General features: G+C 40.2%; 1 protein-coding gene and 1 pseudogene across 5 annotated transcripts in view; one reads left to right on the forward strand and one right to left on the reverse strand.

The window, feature by feature from the left end:
* Positions 1-25,151, forward strand: part of Pdgfd (platelet derived growth factor D) — a 225,821-nt gene that overhangs the window by 111,262 nt on the left and 89,408 nt on the right. The window lies entirely within an intron of this gene.
* LOC118586890 lies at positions 7,703-8,516 on the reverse strand (annotated as a pseudogene).

Raw genomic sequence — 25,151 nt, forward strand, 5'->3', positions numbered from 1 at the left:
AACCTTAGGGATAAGGGGCATCGTTTTCTTAGAATTGCTTCCTGCTGTTTAGGGGGCAATGGTTTCTCTGTTGGGTATTATGATCAGATAGTTAAATCTCAGTTAGACTAATTATAGATTCTGCAGGAACTCTCAGAGTAATGGGTAAGATTGTCTGAAATTCTGGCAAGAAGTGTAATATGATGATGATTACCATTGCATCATTCTGGATTGGGTAGAGTTGTTGTTGTTGGGGCCCCATCTTCCTTCTGGAGACTTCAGAGATTGCTATTGGAAAAAACTTATTTTGTTATCAGAATGGAATGTTTGTATTTAAAGATGTCATGACATGTAAGAAAGGATTTCAAGAAATCAAGAGTAAGCATGGAAAGAATTAGAATCTTGAAGATAATAGTCCCTTATAATTGGTTTCCTTCTGTCTCACACCAGAGGGCTCTTCTGATATGGGACTGAAGAATCTCTCAACTTTTTCTTTTATCAATATGCTTGGGTTTAGAGAAGGAGTGAGCCAATTCCATTTCCAAAGCCAGCTTGGTTTACAATTAAATTGGAACCACAACTATTCTAGATTGATAGAGATATAAATATTAGACAGTGATATCTTACCCTGTGTAGATTGGTACCAATAGATTCTTTCTTTCTGCTGTAAACATCCGGATATCCAAGGCCTTATGATTTCTGGAAGATGGGTATTACCATTATCCCAGAAAGAGAAAAACAGAACCCTACCCCAACCTTTGATTGTTAAAGTTTTCTTACAACCTGAAGAGATGTCACATTGGTGGATGATCTTTTACTTCTCCTCATCAAGGGGTTTCTCCTGTTCGAATCAAATTTTTATTAATTTTGTTGGTATCCATAGCTTTTCTTCTCCTGTGGAAACAAAAGCAAAACCCCTCCCCCAACGTAGGACATATCCAGGTTTCCATTCTGAGGTGAACACATCTTTGAAATAAACCGGTTGGTTTAGCTCAGGAGTTTTTTCTGTTGTCCAATGTCTCTCCGCAGCTGGTGTTCCTTTCTCATCAGCATTGAGAAAATTCAAGGTTAATAAAACACTATGCAATCTATTTCTAGGAGTCATTGTTACCTGTTGCTGTTTATTTAGCATATCCTTTAAAGTTCTATTGGATCTTTCTATGACTGCTTGGCCTGTGGGATTGTGTGGTATACCTGTAACATGCTTTATATTGTAATAAGCAAAGAACTGTCTCATTTTATTGGAGACATATGCTAGGGCATTGTCTGTCTTAATTTGTCCAGGTATTCCTATGATGGCCATAACTTCTAATAGGTGTGTAATCACAGAATCAGCCTTTTCAGAACTCATAGGAGTAGCCCACTGAAATCCTGAATAGGTGTCAATGGTATGGTGTACATACTTTAATCTTCCAAATTCTGCAAAATGAAACACATCCATCTGCCAAATTTCATCTCTTTGCATACCTTTTGGATTGCTTCCTGCAGGTAATGGAATTTGGTTATAGAAGGAACAAGAAGGACATTTTTTCACAATATCCTTAGCTTGTTGCCAAGTAATGGAGAAATCCTTCTTCAAACCTTTGATATTTACATGGTATTTCTTATGAAATTCTGAGGCTTCTAGCACATTACCTATTAGCAACTGATCAATCTCATCATTACCTTGTGCTAGAGGTCCTGGCGGACCTGTATGGGGTCTGATATGTGTTTTATATATATAGGATGTTCCCTTTTTCTGATGATTTCCTGCAATTGTATGAATAATGAAGTTAATTCTGTATTATCAGGAATAAATTCAGCAGTTTCAATGTGTAAAACAACTCTCTCTGCATATTGAGAGTCAGTGAGAATATTGAGGGGTTCTGTGAAGTCCATCAGTACCATAAGAATGGCATACAGTTCTGCTTTTTGTACAGAGCTGTATGGACTTTGTACCACTTTACTTTAAGTCTCCTGATTTGTATCCTGCTTTCCCTGATTTATTTGTACAGAATGTGAAGACTCCAGAAATTGGTGTGTGTTGTACAATGTGAGGAAGGACCCATTAGTCTTCTTTATGAATTCTATTCTCTTGCTTTTGGGATAATGGTTGTTAATCTCTCCCAAAAAGTTACTGCAGGCTCTCTGCCAGTATTCATTATCTTTCCATTGTGACAAAATTTCCTCAATTGTTAAAGGTACTACAATTTCTGCTGGGTCCATTCCTGTCAACTGACGAACTCTTAATTTACTTTTTTGAATCAAATCAGAGATCTTTTCTATATAAGTCTTTAATTTCTTATTTGGTTTACGTGGTAGGAATATCCATTCCAATATAATATCTTCCCTCTGCATCAAAATACCTGTGGGGGAATGTCTGGAGGAGAATATGACAAGAATGCATTTAAGTTCTGGATCCACACGATCCACATGTGCTTCTCGAATTGTCTTTTCTACTAGAGCCAATTCCTTCTCAGCTTCAGCTGATAATTCTCTTGGACTATTTAATTCTTTGTCCCCTTCTAGAGTATTAGCCAATTTTGTAGTCCATCTTTGGGTATTCCCATGATACCCAGTAAGTTGGAAATGCTTCCTAACAACTTTTGAAAATCATTAAGAGTCTTTAATCGATCTCTCCTCAGTTGTACCTTTTGGGGTCTAATTTTTTGTAACTCTATCTTATATCCTAAGTAATTAATAGAATCTCCTCTTTGTATTTTTTCAGGAGCAATTTGCAGTCCCCAGCAAGGCAAAACTTTTTTTTACTTCTTCAAACATGCTTTCTAATGTGTCTAACTTTGGATCAGCTAATAGGATATCATCCATATAGTGATAAATTATGGATTGTGGAAACTTTACACGAATTATCTCCAATGGTTTTTGCACAAAGTATTGGCATAAGGTAGGGCTGTTTAACATTCCCTGTGGGAGGACCTTCCATTGATATCTCTTGACTGGCTTAGGAACTGTGAAGGCAAATTTTTCTCTATCATTTTCTTGTAATGGTATGGTAAAGAAACAGTCTTTTAAGTCAACAACTATTATAGGCCATTCTTTGGGTAGCAGAGAGGGCAAGGGCATCCCAGTCTGTAGGGAGCCCATTGGCTGAATTACTTTATTAATAGCTCTCAGATCTGTCAGCATTCTCCAATTACCAGACTTTTTTTTAATAACAAATACAGGAGAATTCCAAGGGCTGGTAGATTCTTCAATCTGTTGAGCATTTAACTGCTCTTGAACCAGCTGTTCTAAAGCTTGTAGCTTCTCTTTTGTCAAAGGCCACTGTCCAACCCATACAGGTTTATTAGTTAGCCATTTTAAAGGTAAGGTAGTTGGTACTTCTGAGAGTTCAACAGCAGTTGTGCTCTGTTTGTGTACAGCCTGAATGGTTGGTGACTGGTTTTTATAGCATGTTATGATATTATTCCTAGAAACATGCATTGGCCTGTATTCCTTTTCTGAGAGTGTAGGAATTTTAATCTGGGTATTCCACTGTTGTAACAGATCTCGACCCCATAGATTTACTGCTACATTTGCTACATATGGCTTCAGCCTTCCTCTCTGTCCTTCTGGCCCTATGCATTCAACCCATCTCGAACTCTGTTTTATCTGAGATAGTGTGCCAATTCCTAAAAGTTGGACATCTACCTCTTGAAGAGGCCAATTTGGATGCCATGATTTGGGTGTAATTACATTCACATCCACACCTGTGTCTACCAGGCCCTCCAGAACCAAGCCATTAATTTGAATTCTAAGCTTTGGTCTTTGTTCATTTATGGAAGTCTGCCAAAATATTTGTTTTATTGTATTCTTTGTAAACTGTGATTCATCTATCAGAGCTGTGTTATCATCCATTGCAGTATTGGTTTTTACATTAGGCATTGGTTTATTCAGTTGTCCTGGAGAGGAATGTCTCCCACAGTAGCTGGCAATGTTCTTACCACATTTCATTTGGGGGCCTGCAAGAGGCCCCCTGAGGCATTTCCTGCCAGTAAAGGGTTGCCTCGTATATCTATTTTTGATCTGCACTCACTGGTCCAATGTCGGCCTTTGCCACATCTTCTACATAATCCAGGAGGTGGTTGGGGTCTCCTGTTTAGGCTATTCCTAGAAGGAGTATTACTTCTAGGATTAACCCATGTACAGTTTTTACTTATATGACCTGGTGTACCACATTTAAAACATTTGGTACCACGGGGCCTTCTTTCACCTCTGGGATTTGTCTCTCCTATCCAAGCCTCATTACTGTAGTTAAGAGATTCAACACTATTAGTATACTGAATCCATTCTTCCAAAGGAGCTGATCTGATCTTTAATGGTGTAAGTATTCTTTTGCATTCTGCATTAGCATTGTCGAATGCCAAGGACTCAGTTAATACTTTTCTTAATTCTTTATCTGATACAGCTTTTGTTATAGCTGTGTTCAGCCTTTGTAAAAAATCAGTGAAGGGTTCAAATGGTCCCTGAAACATCATTGTGTATACCTCAGTTGCTTTTCCAGGTTCTGGAATTTTTTCCCAAGCATTTAGAGCGCTGTATGGCATAGGGATATTGTATGCTCATCATAAATGGCTTGTACATTCCTGTCAGTGAAACATCCCTCACCAAGTATTTGATCTTGGGAGATCTCAAAACCTCTGAGTTTACCTTGTTGTTCTAAATTTCTTGCCTCTTCTCTCAACCAGCTTTTCCACTGTAACTGCTGGCTATATTGTAGAACAGCTGAAATTAACTGAAGCCAGTCATCTGGAATGATTTTCGTGAGGTAGAACACGAATTTAACATCTGTTTTACATATGTGGAGTGTATCCCATATGTAACTACTGCTTCCTTTATATTTTTAAAGTCCCTTGTTGAAATTGGTTGCAATGTATATGTCGTATATGGCTCGGGGTGTGTGTCATCTGCTGGCTTCTCATGGATGATAACAGGATAAGCCATTGTATGAGAGTCATTTGGAGATGTTACAACCTGTATGGTCTTGCCCTTCTGCTTATTAGATCCCTTGTCATGTTTATTGAGAGTTTCCTCCAGGGCTTGTAAACGAGCACCTAGGGTCTGTTCTAGGGACTAAACCTCCTCTCTTGTAAGGGATTCCAGATTTTTCATGGAATCATGGAAGTTTTTATGTTCTTCTGAAACACATGATTCCATGGACCTTATCTTATCAAGTAATGATAATTTTTCTTCCTTATATATTGTCTGAGTAGCTACAACTTCACTCTGGAGAGTTAGTGCTCTATCCATTAAATACTCATATTTATTATCAATAAAAGCAATTTTGGGTACAAGCTTGTTTTGTAAATTCTGGTTAGCAGATTACAGAGAGAGAATCTTTTTATGTAAGTCCTGGCCAGCAGATTCCAGAGAAAGAATCTTTTTCTGTAAACCTTCATTGCTATCTTTTAAAACCTGTAAATCCTGGTTAGCAGATTCCAGAAAGAGAATCTTTTTATGTAAGTCCTGGTCAGCAGATTCCATAGACAGAATCTTTTTCTGTGAGCCTTCATTGCTATCTTTTAAAGCCTGTATCAGTCCCAATAATGACTCATCTTTGTTCTTATTATTAAACCAGTGTTTGAACACTGTGTGAATTATTACAATGAATGTCAAAATGGTACAGGCCAGATATGTCTTAGGGAGGTCGTATATTTCCAGGAAAATGTCATTTATCATATAGGCAAAAAGGTTTTTAAATTCTTGTGAGTTAATGTTGTCCGCCATATTACAAGAACTACTCAAAATTTGTTAGTCAGTTTTAAGGTGTAAAATTATCAAGTACTTTTACTTGAAAGAAGCTTACCTTTCCGTGGTTTTGTGGGGTGCAGTAGCACTTTTCAGCCAACAGGAGGCGTTGGTATAGCTCCAAAGCAAGGCCTGCTGGCGACCTTGGCTGGCGGCAGCTGAAGGCAGGAGCCAAGATGGCGGGGAGCTGGCACTCTGGGAGGAGTGGGAACACCTCACTCACAGCGGTTTTCGCTGGTCTAGGGGCTAAGCTAGGGAACTGAGACCAGACTAGCTGGAACCGTGTAGGCGTCCCCTGGTTAAATGGAACTTTGCAGGCGGGTTTAGGTACCTGCCAGCCAGGGAGGAGGCTGAGGGAGGGAGCCGCCTGGGCCTTTGGAATTTGCCCTACGTGAGCGCCAGATCTTGGTGAAAATATTAAGGCCACTCCACATAGTTAAAAGGGAGGTTTATTTTGTCAGGTAACTTACAAATGAAGGGGTAGGTTGCAGGGTCTGGCAAAGGTATGGCGCAGTCTGGAGGTGTTCTCTGGAGAACTCTGCTCGGTCTGCCTCCAGTGTCCAGCGTCCCGGAACCAAGTGAGAGCCCTCCTCTTGATCCTTGGTCTTCCACTCCCTCCTCTGCCCTGACTTGTGGGCGTGACCATTACCAAAGCCTCAATGGGGGTTGGAACTTCCAGGCCAATGCTGGGCTGGCTATCTACTACAGGTAATGAACTAGCTTTCAAGCCTACTATGTCTAGAAACAATGTCAAGGAGAGAGAAGTTCAAGCATCGTGTGCATATCTACATCTCTGCATGTCACTGCATCTGCTTCTGTGCCTGCTGCTGCTGAACTGTCCTAAAGATGGCCTCTCCACCCTCTGACTCCCAGGGCTCAGCTGGTGTCTAGTCTTCTGTATTCTCTCTGTCTTCTCGTCTTAATGACCTTTCTGTGCTGCTTTGCATTTGCTGAAAAAGTGTCCCATATCCAGGCTGTTTATAGCAGTCCTGTAAAGAAGTTTATATTGTCACTATTTTACAAATGAAGAAACCAGCACCTAGATTACAGATGTCTTTACAAGGACAAATGTAATGGAGCAAACTCCATTCAAACTTATTTCTCACTTCAGCAGTTCATGGATGAGGTGGATATTGGAGTGGGGTAACTTATAGGTTTGGTTCTGGGCCTGGGTGATAGCTAGGTTGATCAGCCAGCCAGCTTTCCCTCATCACCACCACCAGGGTGAGGTCCCCAGCATTGCTCCAGCTAGCTTACCCAGTGCAGTAGGCAGCAAGAAACAGGACCAAATTCTCATGCTCTCCCACCCTTGGAACCGCCTCATGCGAACACTCACACCACCAGGGCCAGCTCTACTGTTTTGCCCTGATAAGGAGCATGGCCTGCCACTCCTGATTGCTGCAGCTGCTGGGGGACAGGATCAGCTCTTCCTTCTCATGGCTCAGAGGCTGGCTTTCCCACCTGCAGCAATGAACATTTACAGGTAAGATATGTGTGGACTAATGGGTATACTGCGAGACTCACCCGGCTGCACTATAGCTTCCACACCCAGACTTGTTTGTTTGTTTGTTTGTTTGTTTGTTTGGCTACACTTTTAAATTTTGTTTTGGTTTATTTTTTGGGGGGAGGAGGTTGCAAGAACAGAGGGAGGATTCGAGGGGACAAGGAGATGAGTGGGATTGGGATGCATTATGTGAAATCTAGAAAGAATCAATACAAAGTTTAAAGACCCACACATTTCTTTGCAGAGACAATGTACATCACTACTTGTTCTTCTCCAACAGTGCTAGCTAATGGGACTTGTGCCCGGACATTTGTTTTTCTCCATGCTCAGGGCAAACATTTTATTTGTACACAATGCTCCTTACCATACTACATCAGGATGTATATAATTTTAGGTTTTTTTTAAAGTTAAAAAATGTAGATCTTTATTTAGCTCTTGGACAAGTAGACAGAGGCCCACAATACTGAGGCTGGAAGCTGCTCCAACCAATGTTCACTTCATCAAGATGCTTTTTTTTTGTTGTTTCTTCTTTTCCTCCTCCTCCTTCTCCTTTCTTCTTTCTTCTTCTTCTTCTTCTTCTTCTTCTTCTTCTTCTTCTTCTTCTTCTTCTTCTTCTTCTTCTTCTCCTTCTTCTTCTTTTGGCAACAAACTTTTCAAATTCTTCAGGATTTAGAATATTAAGAGGGTGATTCTGCCCCAAGATGGCAAGTTCAATGTTTTTGCCACCTGACTGGACCACTTCCAAAAGTGCCTTGGTCACTAGTTTGATGGTCAGATAATCTGTCTCATCATCTGTGTAGCTTTCCTCCAGGAATTCATGCACTGACTTTGTGCTCCAGCCTATGGCATTGGCCTTCCCAGCATGGTATGTGCCCGAGTGATCAGGTTGATAGTCTGAGGGTGCCATCAAAGTCAAAACCCACAACGAGGGCAGAGATGTCAAATGACCTGTACCCATCGCTCTGGGATAGTGCTACTTCAGACTGGTAATGTAGCAGGTGATGTACTCCACAGTAACTGGATCCTCCACAGCCAGCCAGTGGCTCTGGCACTCTACATAGCCTCTGTTGATGCATCAGCAGTGAGGCCTGCAAAGACTATACAGACATTATATTCTAAAGCACAGACCTTCCATACTGTTCTTTCATCTTGTAGCTTGGCAACTAATTTTTTTCACACCAAGAGCAACAATGTCCCTTCTCAGACACCAACCATGGTGGAGCCCTTCTTGACATCTCCTGCTGTACCCCAATTGGAAGAGGTGGCCAATTGGTAAGAAGACAGTAATGGAGAGGTTGTAGCTCATCACTGCAGACCAATTTTATTCAAGACTCAATATGTTTGATTTTCCCAGCTCTATATTTTGTCTCCTGTATCTCTTACCCTATAACTTGTACCATCATACTTTCCCCAAATTAATAAATTCAAGTAAACCATTAATCTAGTGAAATTTATAGTGTGGAAGAATCTGATGACTATAAGGAAAAAAACTGTAACCAGTATTGAATCATTTATTTGTCAGGTGATGCTGACCTCACTTGAGACAGGCACCATGTTATTCATTTGAGGCTCAAGGCTGAATTTTTTTAGTCAACTCTGTACCAGATGCTGGATGTAGAATGTTGACACAAGCAAATATAATCTGACATTGTGCAGCTTCTGAAAGAGCCAGCTAAAAATAATGCCATCCACATATAAAATGCAAAGTGTAATGTGTGTTTAAGGACCAGGAAAGGCTACAATGAACATAAAAAGTGGTGTCCACAAAAGGGGAGGAGGGCAGTTTGTTAGGGAGGAGCTGGAAAGTGTGCATTCTGCATAAAGGACCTGATTCAAGGAAGAGCTTGGATGGTAGTTCAGAGGTTTGTGGCAGAAGAACAGGCAAAAGGAGGAATCCTTCCCATCCTTTAGAGAGGAGAATCCTACCCAGCAGAAGAAAAGCACTAATCAGCATCACTAAAACTATGCAGTAAAATGAAGAGGAGTGTCAGGATGATCTAAGACAGAGAAGGGGTGGGATGCACAAAACAGGAAGAAGAGTTATCAAAGTAGATCATACTTGAGGCATGGGAGACAGAGAGGAACAGATACTCTACTTTCACTTCCGTGACTATCATAAAATATCCTAACAGAAAGCAGCATGAGTCAAGACATGGTTTATTCGGGCTACAATCCGGCTTCACACGAGAAAGCACTGAAACCCACGCAGCCGCTCTCAGCACATCCATAGTCAAGAATAGAGAGAAAGGAATGCACCCATGCTGCCTGCCTGCTTAGCCAGGTCTCTCCACTCATACACTGAGGCTCTGGCCTGGGGAATGGAGCAGCCTGTGGTACACTAGGTCAGTTAACAGTTGAGACATCTCCACAGGCATGTTCAAAGGGCAAGATGATTAAGATAATTATTCAATTAAGACTCTTCCTGGGTGATTCTCATCATGGAATGTTGACATTTACAGCTGATCATCCATAACAGCTGGAATGAGTGAAGACTAGGAATGCATACATGAGTGGTGTGGATGCAGCTGGCTCAAACTCATCTTGAGTAACAGGAATTGCAGGACACCTCTGGTACTACTCACAGCATGGGATCATGGGAGCTGAGCAGTACTCGCAGAGGTATCTTAGGGTGCAGAAATTTGCCAGGAAGATTTCCCTATATGAATTTGAATGGAATGTGTGTGAATCTAGCTTCAAAACTGCAATGATCTTGTTCGGCCAAGGAAGGCATAGCTAGCCTATCATCTTTAGTTCTCTCTCTCTCTCTCTCTCTCTCTCTCTCTCTCTCTCTCTCTGTGTGTGTGTGTGTGTGTGTGTGTGTGTGTGTGTGTGTGTTCACATATCCATGCCCTGCCTTCAGGATATTCTGAGCTTCATTGGTTTATTTTCTTGAAAGGACCTATGTTTCCCATCAACATTAAGTCACAAGGAATAAAACATTTTGTTTGCCAAAGGTTTCAGTCTGCAAAGTGAGGGCAAAGAAAAAGAATTAGTGTTTCATGCAGAGCCAATATGATGGCACCTGATAAATTTTCCATCAGAATACCTAAGAAATTTGTTTATCCTTCCAACCTTGCCATATAAAATGATAATCTTAATTTCCTTTATCTAAAAATCTATCTATGAAATAAAACTAAAAAACCCACTTCTCATAATTATTCACCAGTAATAAGAGCAATAGCCACTGTAACACATTTTCACATTTCTCTACACAGCAAAATGGCAATGTTAGACCTTACAAAATGGCAAATTCAGCAATAGCTATAAACTTGTCTGTAATGTAACAAACAGTGGGCACTGACCTTCTGTCAGTCTCTCATAGTATTTGGAGATGCTAACTTTTACAAAAGTTATCACCTTGGTGTATGTACTAACATTCCTTTCTTTCTTTTGTCTTACTTTGCTTTCTTTTGGTTTGCAGTGCCAGCGACTGAATCAGTGTCTTGTGCCTACTTGACGAGTGTTCTGTCACTGGCTACACCTCAAGCCCTGTAATAACAATAGACATGAGCAGAACCTCCAGTAGAAGTCCTTGAAAGGCATACCACACACTAACAGTTGCCCTGACAGAGGAAAACAATAATATTTCTACATTTTAATTATTGTTTATGGGACATTTTCATGTATGAGTGTGTGGGGTTCTTGAAGTTTCTTAGTTAAAAGGACTTTTGGTGATGGGTTTTATGGTGGTTTGAAAGAAAATGTTCACAAAAGGGAGTGGCACTATTAGGAGATGTGGCCTTGTTGAAGGAAGTGTGTCACTGTGGAGGCAGGCTCTGAGATCTTATATACGCTCATGACACATCCAGTGTCTCTGACCACTTCCTGTTGACTGGAAGTCAAGATGTAGGACAATTGGCTACTTCTCCATGCATGCCATGTCTGCATGCATGCCACAATGCACTAAACCTTTCAAAACGTAAGCCAGCCCCAATTAAATGTTTTTTGTTGTTGTTGTATAAGAGTTATCATGGTTATTGTGTCTCTTCACAATAAAAGAATTTCTCATCAAGATAGAAGTTAGTACCAGGGACTGGAGTTTTGCTGTGATATATCTGACCATGCTTTTGTCTGGAAGAATAGGGACTTTGGGAGTTTGGGTTACAAAAGAAGTGGAATGCTTCCAGTGCTGCTTAATGGGCCATACTAGTAGGAGCATGCAAGAAAGTGGTGCTAAGAGTGATTTAAACTGTGGGGAGATGGCTCAAGAGGTTTTGGAGGAGAAGAATTTTAGTATGATGCCTAGAGATCATTTTTGTGATATTTTGGTGTAGGAAGTGGCTGCCATTTGCCCTTGTTCAGAGAATCTGCCTAAGGCTAAAGTGAAGAGATTTTGGTTAATTCCCTAGGCAGGAAAAAACAAATCTCAAAACAGCTAGCATAGACTCTGTTGTGTGGTTACTAGTGTTAACTCTAAAGAAGATATATAATGAAAAGGAGCAAGCTGAGCAATGAAAATTATTTGAGTAGAAAAACAAAGTACCATAAAGTGAAATGGAGCTAAGCCCTGTATTCAGTGAGATAAACAGATTAAGAAATGGAATAAAGGGAGTGGTGACCTCAAGGTAAAATCCCACCCAGCTAAGTTCCCAAGTTGTGAAATGGAATTAAAGAAAAGCTTAGAGCCAAGTGTGGTGGTGTATGCCTTTAATCCCAGCAAGGCACAGGCTGATGAATCTCTGAGTTTATGGCCAGCCTGGTCTAGAGATCTAGTTTCAGGACACCCAAGCTTATCCAGTGAAGGAAACCACCAAAACCAGAAAGTTGGTGAGGATGTAATTGAACAAAGGGGCCATGTTCCAGGCCCAGTAAGCAGCAGAACTTAGCAGCAGAGTTAGAGATAGAAGGAGGCTATGGAATTTGTCTCTGTGGCTAACGAAAACTGCTGAGGCTAGGCATGTGTCAGGGGTATCCCTGAATGGAAGCCCAGAGAGGCCATTGTATGAAGCTATGAAGGAGAAGCCTGGATTGCCTTGGAGACTTCAAGATGTTGGAGATGCCAGAGTGGGATACCTGCTGAGGAAAGCTGCTAACAGGGAGAGGAAGCAGCCCAAGTGAAAGAAGTGTGTTGCAGTCAACAAAGCTGAAAGGAGTTGGAGATCTGAAGAGTGTTTTGACATCAGACACAGAGACACAGAATTTGGAGTTTGCCCAGTTGGTTTTTGGTCTTGATTTGGTCCTGTATTTTCTCACTATTCTCCCTTCCCTATGTTTGGGTATAGTAATGTATATCCTGTGCCATCACATGTTGGAAATATGTGATCTGCTTTTTGACTTTTGTTTTCCAGAGGATTATGCTAAGAGATTGCATGAATCTCAGAAGAGACTTTGAACTTCAGACTTTTAAACAAGTTTGATACTGTGATAGACCATGGGGACTTTTGAAAATGGACTGAAAGCATTTTTTTTGCACTATAATATGGCTACAAGCCTTGGGGACCAGGGAGTGGAATGTGGTGGTTTGAAAGAAAATGGCTCCCAAAGGGAGTGGTGCTATTAGGAGGTGTGGCTTTTTTTGAGGTGGGTATAGCCTTATTGGAGAAGTTGTGTCACCATGGAGTTGGACTTTGAGGTCTCATATGCTTAAACCACACATGGTAACTTAGACTACTTCCTGTTGCCTGCAAGTCAAGATGTAGAACACCCAGCTATTTCTCCAGAACCATGTGGGTCTGAATGCCACCATGATGATAATGGACTAAACCTCTGTGTGGTGGTATTGTGTTCCCCACAATATTGTGCACCCTAATAAATCTATCTGGGGTCAGAGAACAGACAGCCACTAGAACAAAGCCAAAAATGGTGGCTAGAAAATGGGTCAGAGCAAGCCATAGCAAAAGTTGGGCGGTGGTGGTGCACGCCTTTAATCCCAGCAGAGCTAGCCAGATCTCTGAGTTCAAGGCCACTTTAGAAACAGCTAGGCATGGTGACGCAGCCTTTAATCCCAGAAATCCAGCCTTTAATCCCAGGGAGTGATAGCAGAAAGCAGAAAGGTATATAAGGCCTAAGGACCAGGAACTAAGCTAGTTAAGCATTTGGCTGGTTAAGCTTATAGGCTTTGGAGCAGCACAGTTCAGCTGAGATTAATTGGGATGAGGACACAGAAGCTTGTAGTCTGAGGAAACAAGACCAGCTGAGGAACTGGCGAGGTGAGGAAACTGTGGTTTGTTCTGTGTCTCTGATCTTCCAGTGTTCATCCCAATAACTGGCCTCAGGTTTGTTTTTATTAATAAGAACCTCTAAGATTCAAGCTACACCTCTGAAAATGTAACCCACTTTAATTAAATGGTTTTCCTTTACAAGAAAAGGAGAGTTGTCATGGTCATAGTATCTCTTCACAGTAATAGAAACCCTAACTAAGAAAGGTTTGGTCATAAAATTGGTCAGAACAGGAGAAGGTAAGAGAGGAAGACTGACATTCAAGTGGCTGAGACTCCACTTACAATAAATGGATACTTAATTCCTAGCATTGATTTGTATGAACTGGATGATAAAACCTACAGTAAAAAGACTCAGGTATAAGGAGGCAGTGTATGCTTTAGTTGTTTGTAGTGCTGTAACAAAAAGAATGGCTTATAAATAACAGAAACTTCATTTATTTCTGGAAATTGGCAAGTCCAAGGTCAGGGTACCAGCAGATCTGATATCTGGTGAGGGCCATTTCCTGGGTCACTAGAAATGTCTTGTCACCATGCCTTAATTTGGTAGAAATTGTCAAGGGTATCTCTAGGTATACCTTCATGAAGTCACTAATCTGTCCATGGGGGCTCTTCCCATATGACCTAAGTATCTCCCAGAAGGCTCTACTCTCTTACAAGATCACCAAGCAGCTTATGATTTCAAAGGAGACAAAAATATCCCACTCTGCACAGAGATGTCAGACTACTGAGAAAATGAGCAAAGACTTCTTCACTGAACTTGTTCAGGGAACTAACATTCCTTTGTAGTTGTGTCATGCTGTGATGGTTAACATTGATTGTCAGTTTCATGGCATCTAGATTCCTCTAGAAGACAAGCCTTGGCAAGGTCTGTGAAGGACAAGGGTGGTAGAGGCTAAATTAACTGAGGAGGGAAGATCCACGTCATTTTACAGGTTGGGAAACCAATCTGAATAAAAAGGATAAAGATAATTGGGCATGATATAGATCAACACCCCTGTTCTTGACTGTGAATGTAATGTGGCCAATCAGCCAGCCTCCTGCCTTTTCCTACAGATGGAATGTATTTCCTTGAACCAGTGTAAAACTTTTTTCTTTAGATTGTTTCTTGTCATGCATGTTTCACAGTGAAAGAAAATGTGCTAATAATGCTAACTGAAGAGGGTTTTCCTATTAACACCATATAGACTCTACCCCAGGAGGTAATAACAGACATGTCAGATGATACATGACTGCTCACAAAGCTCTGCATTAGCCCAAATTGAAGGCACCTACCTCTGACTTCCTATGTGACAAACTCATCACATTTAAACTTTAAGCCACTTTTATCTTGGCCTTTGGTGCTTGATAGCCAGAATTAAGAAACAAGATCAGTAGGTAGTTGAACATATGGTTCTATTCATATAGAGAAGTTGTTCTCTCCTTTGTGCATGTTTGCCATGAAGTGGAGAGTGAACCATAATAGCCATTCTTTAATGTGTGAATGTATTAAGTACATAGGAAACCAATGTAAAGAACAGATACCAAGTAGCAGATAAAGATGAAGCAGATGTGTAGATGTAACTGGCTTGTTAAATAAGAAACACAGAATCAATTGCAGAATTAAAAACCACGAGGTCAGAGCAAGAGCAGAAAACCTTACCCTTTCACTGCTTCTGCTGTCCTTCCTCTCCTTTTTTATAGATTTTCTGTTCTGTTTTCTCATTGGTTGTAAACCCAGCCACATGACCTCCTCGTCACTGCCTGTTTGTACAGACCTCCAGGTCTTCTATGGTTGCTATTGAGATTAAAGGTGTGTGTCTGCCATGCTGGCTATGTCCTTGAACACACAGAGATCTACCTAGCTCTGCCTCCCAAGTGCTGGGATTAAAGGTGTGCACCACCACCTCCCAGTTTTTGCTCTGGCTTGCTCTGACCTCAAGCCAACTTTATTAACATATAAATAAAATCACATTTCAATACAAATAAAATATCACTATACAGATAGCAAAAGCCCATCAACTCAGGAGCTTGTACAGCATCCAGCAGAGGGGGTCGGAGTGGCTTGGCTCAGAGAGGACACAGAAGTCGCATTATCAAATTTGGAATTTCCATATATCCAGAAGAAATTGCCTGGTGAGGTTAAGGCAGTCAGCTTGAGCTGAGAGCCTGGTTGAGCCTTCTCTCTGTGGCTGAACTGCCCATTGCTGAACCTCCAGTTTCTCTTACCCAGGCCTCGATTTTTGTATGGTATCCACAATAATGAACTCTGTTCTAGAAGTTCACAAGGACACATTTTAACTCTTGGGGCTTTTTGCTGCTTCTTGTCACAGTTGGGTAACCATCCCATCTTTGGGTAGAGAGTCTCTGGGAAGACAGGGAAGGCCTTTTTGCTCCCACTGTCTTTTTCCAATAAGTCTAAATAGCACTTGATAATTTGCCACTATGATGTATATTATAGTGCAAAACCCTGGTAGGAGTCATGTAAAAACTTATTCTTGAGAGCTTACTTCTCTGTGCAAACTGATAAACTGAGAGAAAATATGTTTCTCCCGAGGTTTTGGACACTGTGGCACAAATATGGAATCAGGAGAAAAACCCAGCTGGTATTCAATGTGGTGTTTCAATATGAGCTCTGTATATGCATCAAAGGATATTGTGTGACTCTATTTTTAGGCAAAAGTGAAAATAGAAATGTAAAACGTATGAATACCTAAATGAAACAACCCTGTAAAATTTTCATGTGATATTGTAATTTGGTGAAACGTGCCATCCTGGAGAGTTATTGCATACTAATGCCTATGTAGTTTGATATTTATTCAGCTCCACACTTATGAGATCTCTATTTTATTCAGAATATAGGTTTTAAGTCTGGTGTAAAGACATACTTGCTTAAAAAAAAAAAAAAGCATGCTCTTGAATGTAATGTTTTATTTAACGAAAATGTTAAATGCACATATTTCTTGTGAGCGCAGGTGTTTGCAGCTGCTTTCTGTACTGCAGTGCAGAAGCAGTGTGTCTCCTTTTCCCTGTGAATCCCTGAAAAAGGTTACCTGTAGCCCTTCGACTTTAAAATTGCTCTTTTTCTTAGATTAACTTCAACTGTAGCTATGTTCACACCTGAGACTCTAAGAGTAAACAAAATCTCCATTTTCCTAGTAGTTGCCTGTCAATCTACAAAGGAAAAGATACTGTTGTTGCATTATCTGGTTTTTCATAGCCTGGAATCTGTGACAATCTCAGAGGAGACTAGTAACTCAACACAATTTAAAAATCAGAATTCTACTGGGAGTGCTTCAGAATTTGATATTCTTATTTAAAGCTTCACTTCATACATTCTGAAAGCAAGGACTCATGGTTTATGAACTTAAAAGGATCATCTTAGAGAGCTGTGAAGAGCAGATGCACTCAGGCCTTTAGATGATGCAATGGAGAGGTTACTTTTTCTTTGCTTCTGCAACAATAACAGACCAAGCAGACAGAAGATTTCCCCACCTTGCTCAGTGGCAATTATATTTAGGGTGAAAACATTGGTCCCTCTCATCCTCTGCAAGAGCAGCAAGTGCTCTTAACTGCTGAGTTATCTCCCACGTCCTCCCCTAAAACACTCCTTTAAGAGCTTAATAGCACCAAAAGAAGGTAGCCACCACTGTTCAGGGTTATGCATTGAGGAAAATTTATCTGTTCTCTTTCAACACAGAAGACAGTATGTCTATGGAACTTGGGGTGCTCAAGTATAGTTTCCTAGCATCTCAACACTATTTTTCTTCTTTCCTAGTTATCAAGTTTCAACCTATAGTTCTCATCCTCTCTGCCAACATCATTGCAATAATTTATAATAAAACAATTATGGAATGTTACTTGGCATGTGGAAAGTTCATTTTCGCAGTTGTTTAAAACAAAAGGTCAGAAGGGAAATGAGGCTGAGCTTTCACATCCAGCATGTGAGAAGCAAATGGACCATGACAGCATTCAGTTTGCACTTGATCATCTGACTTTAGTAGTTTTGTGATTCCAGTGGCTTATTCAAAGCCAGGTGTGACCATTTCAATTTCATAGAATTTGAACAGCAGCATTTAAAAAGTAATGTGTGTGTGTGAAGACATGGCTCAGCAGTTAAGAGCACTTGCTGCTCTTGCAGAAGACACACATCAAGTGGCTCACAACCACCTGTCACTCCTGTGCCCTCTTTGTTTCCTCATGGACATTAGGCATGCACACACATGGGTAATAGCAGTGCTGGGTGAGACATGTTAGCCTGAGACTGAACAGGGACTCAGAAGACGCCATTCTGAAGCACTGTCTGTACCTGACAGTGCCTTGATCCAGTAATGGCTTTGAGGAGAAAGAAGGTCTGCATGAAAAGCACCCAGAATCCTTTGCAGTAAAATGATAACTGGGTACATCCATTTGTAACAGTGTGAGTTCAAATGTGAGCCTTCACACGGAGACTCCAAGGCCCTCCCAGCCACTATGTCCTCCAGTATTGATTCAGAGCTTTAAGGCAGCATGGTCCCCTAAGTAATAAGGTGTCTTAATTTGGTTAGTGAACATTGTAGGACTTGATGGTATTTTAAAGGCTAACAGGTAATGCTGGAGAATTTGTCCACATCTCCTGTTCATCATTCTGTTCTATCATCCTTGGCTGCTAGACATGACTAAATACTTATTCTCCTTGCAAGTCACCAGCTTTTGCCAAGCAGGTACTAAGCATTATCACAATGTGGGATGTATTGACTTCCAGTCTCTCAGAAGGTTCTGTGACAAATTGAGATGGTCCCTGATTTCTGCTGGCTTTAATTTTATTTTCTGATGTGTGTAGTGAATGTAGAGTATCAATAACAAATCACAGTAGCGTTACTTGTGTACATCCTCCCAGCTCTGTGATTCCATAAGCTCCTTGAGTCTTTACCAGCAAATATGGATACATCTTTGTGTATACCTGGATCTTAAGTTTCATTACATTTTTATGATTGTCTGCATCCTACCATGTTGCATTCTTCAAAAAGACATTACAAATGGTAGTTAAATATCCAAATGGGTTATATGCATGCGTATTTGGCAACATTAAAGAAGATATCTGAGATTGAAATCAAATGGGCAACTGTCTTCTTACCATTACTAAATTGACACATACCATGACATTACAACTCTGTCCTAACTTGCTCCTCTTCCTAAAAAACCAGTAGTAACCTGTAAGAATAATACTTCCTTGTTTTAAAACATTGAGATGTGAAAAAAAAAAAAAAGATATTTTAGAACTCAGGGGGAAAAAATGGTATTCAAATGACAGAGCCTCTAAATAGCACTAAAGCCATGTAGCTTCTTGACTATTTAAGTATGACTATAAATTATATGCTATATAACTTACTTATTAAATGCAGACATAATGCACACCTCACATAATAAGCAATGTACTTCTTATGTTAGTGTATGTTAGGTTTGTCCTGAGATCTGTGTATGGTCAAATATGGTAAAGAAAGTACTTTTAGCCCATGAAGATAATTTTTCAGGTCACTGGGGTATTTATGACCATCTTTTCTAGCTATCCGATCCCATACACCAGAGTTTGTTATGGTTCTATAAACTGTCCTCCATAGAGTCCTGTATTTAATCCCTGTTCTAGCTGGTAGCATTACTTTAGAATGTTCTGGAAACCTTAAGTGGTAGGAAGTATGTCACTGAGACTCAGTCCTTATGGGGACTACTTGGTCTCTGGATCCCCTTCTGTGCCTCCTGCCTGCTGGGAGGTAAACATTTCTCTACCATCACACAATCATGACACCATGATGTTCTTGCTCAAGCACATAGGGCCATGTGGCCAGGGGCTAAACTCACTGAAACTTCAAGCCATGATAATTCTTTATTTCCTCATACTGTATTATTTACAGTAATGAAAAATGTTGCTAATATATCTTTATTTAAGTGATTGATTCTTCCTAAAACATACCCTTGTAAAATGATTTTTTTTTAAAAATCTATTCTTTATCCTAGCTTGCAGAGCTATGAGCTTGTGTATGCATGTGTGTTTCTTTGTGCTTATACATGTTCATGTGTGCTTGTGTGTGTGTGTGTGTGTTTATCCTAGCTTGCAGAGCTATGGACTTGTGTATGCATGTGTGTTTCTGTGTGCTTATGCATGTTCGTGTGTGCCTGTGTGTGTGTGTGCATGCATTTGCATGTGTCTAATGTGTGTGTGCATGTGTATGTATGTACATTGCACAAGTGAGTATATATATATACATGCCTTCCAAAATCAATGTGAACAAAGAAATTTCATATTATTGTTTCGTTCCTAGAAAAATCTCTTTGCAAATCCTAGACAAAGGCTCCTGTTTTACCAGTTTTGTTCCTGTGTAGCTTGAAAACAGGACAAACAGGGCAGAGGTGAGGCTGTTTTCAGGAAGTGGTGGGCTAGTAATGTGGGTTCTCACTGCAAATACGTGCAAGGTGCTAACCAAAAATTACTAATGAAGATTGGCCCCTTAGCAGTCAGGGCAGGAGGAATTTATTTCATTGATTGCAAGCTTCAGTGCCCAAACAAACATTGAAGGGCAAATGCAGGTTGTTAACTAGCATTGTTAAACTTTAATTTTTCCCTTTTTCAGAGGCTCTAACACTGTACTTTTTAGGCTAGGAAGTAATTGGTAGGAAATTATTTCGTTAAGTTTAATTTCACTTCAATCCTTTGTTTTAGGCTCTCTTCTATAATTTGACCTCTTCATTTTTAAATTAAGAACCTCTTGCCTTCTTTTATACTCCCCATTTCTTGTTTCTTTTATACGTTTATGTCTGCAATAACACTCTGCACCTGTTCTCAACAGGCACCATCTTTCATGCTAGGACATTTTTCTATACTATGTTTGTATTTGTTGAACAAGAATGTGGAAGTCTTTGCAAGTGGTGGAGAACTAACACTGAAGTAATGTTCTTGTAAAGCACACAGCTAAGGTTTCAACAGCCTGAGCTTACAATTTGAATGGACGTTGGCACAGAGTGAGAGCCTGTGAACAGTCTGTCACCTTACTTCTTGCATCACTTAGTAACAGTAATGGAAAGCAGTCAAGAATCTGACGGCAAACCTCCCACACAAAACCACACTCTTCGACTTTATCCTCCTCATGTCTGCCTGTTCCCTTCGTGCCATGACTTTCCACGTGTACTGGGATCTGGTTTACAGCTAGTTGTAAGTGAAAACTGCAAATAGTCCTCAAGAGGAGGCACCCATTGCAGAATTAATATCTAAAATCAGAGAGCAAATAGTCATTTCCATGGAATGCTCTCGAGATTGATCTGTTAACCTTCGTAGTAAATATGTTCACACAAATGTCAACCTTCCAGGTCTGCAATGGAACTGACTTTCTTACAAATGAAGTATTTAGATTGCCTTATGTTCTTTTGACTAAATTATCTTTTACTTGTTATTTTATCAGCTGTTATCTGCCCCTCATTATCTGCAGCAACTATCCATCCACATAGCATTAAACTGACTTGTTCTGAGTGGCTTCATATGCCCTGACTGGCAAGACACAGAAGTTATGTGGTTGAATAAGACATAAGAAATTTAATATCTGCAATATGATTTTCTTAGCTTTCCCACCAAACTTTCAAGTAAAGTATACAGTACCTTTGAGTATTTTAGTTTTTATCTTAGGTTCTCAGTAGGCTTGGTGGGAATTCTTTACATAGTTTTAAAATGATCAAAAGACATACTACATTATTTTTAAACTCAAAGATGAATTTTAATTCCTTTACCACATGTTCAAAACAAATGAAAAAGCATTATTTTGTGCTATCAGACACTTAATTTTTTTTTTTTTTTTTTAGTTTTTCAAGACAGGGCTTCTCTGTAGCTTTTGGAGTCTGTCCTGGACTAGCTCTGTAGACCAGGCTGGCCTTGAACTCACAGAGATCCACCTGCCTCTGCCTCCCAAGTGCTGGGATTACAAGTGTGCACCACCACCGCCTGGCGAGACACTTAATTTTTAAGAAATAATTTTTCTAAATAATATCTTTGATTAGCTTGTTTCAACAATCAGTTTCTGCCTTTACTGGAAATGATAGCATTGCATTCTTAACATCATTTTAAGGGGGCTGGGGCTGCAGCTCAGTGACTTAAGTGTTGCTGTGCAAGTGAGAAGGCCTCAATTCAAATCTTAAGAAGTCACATAAAGTCGGTACTGTGAGCATCTGTAATCCAGCATGCTTAGCTTGAGATGGGGATGGACACAGGAGAGTCACAGAAGTTCCTGGGCCATCTGGCCTGTGTATATACCAATGAACAACAAGGAGACTTTTTCTCCCCAGATTTATTAATTTATTTATTAGCCATACAGTGCATTGAATCTAGGACCTCACACATGCTGGTCAAACATATACCACAGAGATACAGCCCTAGCCATTGAAGATTTATCTATCTATCTATCTGTCTATCTATCTATCTATCTATCTACCTATCTATCTATATTTAACTTCTTTATTGACTCTTTGGGGGTTTCACATCATGCACCCCAATTCTGTTCAGCTTCCGGTCCCCCCATATCCTCCCCTCATCTTTGCCACACACCCCACATAAGGAAACAAATCAAAGTAAGCAAGCAAGTGAACAAAAGCAAAAGCAAAGTCAAAAACAAAAAACCCAAACTAAACCAAACCAAAAGAAAAACCACCAGAACAGAAAAATCTCTTCTCTTCTCCTTTCCTGCTTCTCCAATACCTCTTCATTCATCCTGGTTGCAATGGAGGCGTCAATGTGCCACATAGTATATCTCTTTGTCTCATTAGTTTCACTGACAAATGCTTACTTCAAAGAGTCACTGGTCTGGTTTCTGGTACACCATCATCACTGGATGACAAGGGGACTTCAATCAGTGATGGTAGAAGCAAAGGACTAACACCCAAGGTGGGTCTCACACACACACACACTGCACAATTACACTCGCGTACATGAACAAGTACACACAGACACATAAAAAGCAAATTAATGTGTGTTTTAAAGTACTGGTTTTAGGGGTAAAAAGTATCTAATTACTAATACCACATGCTGAATTTATTTCTACAATCTCACTGTTACTTCTGTTCTATTAGCCGTGCTCAAATTACTAGTAACATTGATCCATGAAAGAAAACTATTACCTGAAATAGACTCTTAAATCCTACCTCATCAAGCCAAGAATGTCTTAGGTTAGGAAACCTACAGAAGCCATGTGACCAGTGCTGTTTCTGCAGTGTGGGGAGTCAGCCAGCTGAGCTCCAGGGAGGTTGAGCAGGGGACAGGGTGAGCTCCAGGGAGGTTGAGCAGGGGACAGGGTGAGCTCCAGGGAGGGGGAAGCAGTGGGCAGGGTGAGTTCAAGGGAGGGGGAAGCAGTGGACAGCTCTAGCATTCTTTACCCACTGTTCATTCTTTCACCCAATCATTTCAGTTCTCCTTGCTGAGTTTATTCCCTGTTAAAATGCTACAAAAAATGATTATGTAAATCCAGATAAATCATGATGAGCCAGGCATGGTGGTATTCCCAGAACTTGGAAGGTGAAGACAGGAAAGATGTTCAAGATATCGTGAGCTCATGGTCAGTCAGAGCTACAAGAGACCCTGCCCCAAAGTTTGTCTCCACCTCTCATGATAATAATGAAAATAAAAAATGAAAGCACTGATGATGCTTCTCACTTTTGTGAGCTTATGATAGACTTCTGAGATGGGTATGTATTAACCTCATTTCATCCCACAAAAAGTGCTCTTATCTGTGGTTGCTTAGAAGCAGAATTGACACTGTATATTTATCAATCATTCAGCTACATTCTGGGCACTGTTGCGGTGACATGGTGTGAGATCATGAAACAGCCATTGCACAAATGGAACTTGCTAATAATCTCTTTGTGAGCTGAGAATTTCCTGACTGTGTGACTTTTATTGACTTTGGGCTTGTAGCTGAAGAATACAGGTTCATGACTTCAGGCTCTGGCTCTCAGCTTTCTTATGGGGACCATGAGTCACATCACTGTCTGACTTGCTGCACTGAATGTTTGAGATGGCAGAGCTGCAGACTACGTTATTTGTTTATATAGAATCAATGATCATTGACTACTTTAATTGTTACTTCAACAATTCAATATTCTCTCTTGGCATTTAATATTACAGATAATATTATGTTCTAGGAGATGAGATAAAAACATTACTAATACTCATAGTTCCATTTCTTCAGCATTAGTATATATTGCAAATGGATTACCAAATGTACCTCTTGGAACCAGTGCTTATTTTTCAGCTAAGATAAAAGGTAAGATCCTAGACCAAAGAGGTAAATATCCTCTTACCATAGGTCTCTAGGTACTAGTAGTGCTGGGTTGGAGGAGATTCCAAAGTCAAAGACATGAAAATGAGTTCAAGGTATGTCTCATGTCAAGAAAGTGAAATGAAAAGCCACATGTGGCATACAGAATCAAAGCAAGGAAGTACAGAAGACCAGAGCAGGACACAAGACAGAAGAAAGCTTCAGTAGCCCTTGGTTCTCAACTTCAAGTGTGTTGGAATCGTATGGAAGACTGGCCGGGTAGATTAGGTGCAGTTGAGAATGAGCTGATCCTTTGGTCACTATTACACCAGTGTTTACTGTTCTAAATGAATCCAAGAGGCAGATGACAATCAATGCTTGGGTGACTTTTCAGGAGCTTCAGGATGTGACGGGGTGAGCTGAGTTTTGGTAAAGGGCTAGGGACATAATAGATATAAATGCCATTTTACCTTTCTCAGTTTAACTGAATTTTTAAAAGTCAAATGCATAGTTCAGATTTTATGAAGCTATAAATATATACCTCCTTCTGTATTAAGATACAAAATAATAATCTATACTCCTGTTATCTAAGTACACATAGGAATCACTGATGGATGGCTTATGTTTTTGGTTTAATAGTTCCTGCCTTGCTCTGGTTAAGTCTGCTCTGAAAAGTCAACTGTCAGAGTCTGTTATTTTTTCTGGAGTGGCTTTGTACCTTGAGCCATAGATTTCTTGAGCCAAAATTTTCTTTGTAAAGTGCTGATATTACTAACTGCACAGGGTTATCATGGGGGTTAAACGCAGTAGTGAGTTGAAAGCCACTTATCAGAGTGCCTGGCACATATTAATTGACCATAAATGTTAGCTATTATTGGAACACCAAAGTGAATGCTTTTGTTCAGGAATGTGACTGTGCATAATGTTTGTAGTTATCTTGTGTTCAACCTGATAGGTAGTACTTTGTATCTATAATTCATTGCTACTCTCCTGCCAAGAATAAGCTTGAGTTGGAATGAAGTTATAAATTATATATAAACAATATATTTCAAAAGTTAAGGTGTATTATAAATAGCCAAGAATCAAAACGGTCTCTAACAAATTTCACACTAAAAAGAACACTCCCTCTTATTCATTGATATTTATTTACTTATTTTATTGTTAGGAAGGTTGTTTCGGGCCTACCTGTATCACTGTACATAAAAGTTGAGATCAGAGGACAAACTCTGACATCCATTATCTCCTTTTGTCTAGTGTGAGACAGACTCTTGTTATTCACTGCTGTATACACATGGATAGCTGATCCATGAGCCTCCAGGAATTGTATCTCCAGCTCCCATCTGTCACTGGAGTACTAGAATTATGGATGCTTGTAACTGCTTCTGGTTTTACATAGGTGCTGGAAATCTAAACTCAGGTCCTCATGTTTATGCAGCAAGCACTTTCCCCAGACATCTTCCAAGTCTCACCACCATTATAAACATCACCCGTGGGACAGATTATCTGGATTCGTGTTCTTACTACACTTTTAAC

The sequence above is a fragment of the Onychomys torridus genome, chromosome 7, assembly GCF_903995425.1.
Source record: "Onychomys torridus chromosome 7, mOncTor1.1, whole genome shotgun sequence".
In the NCBI taxonomy this organism is placed as follows: domain Eukaryota; kingdom Metazoa; phylum Chordata; class Mammalia; order Rodentia; family Cricetidae; genus Onychomys; species Onychomys torridus.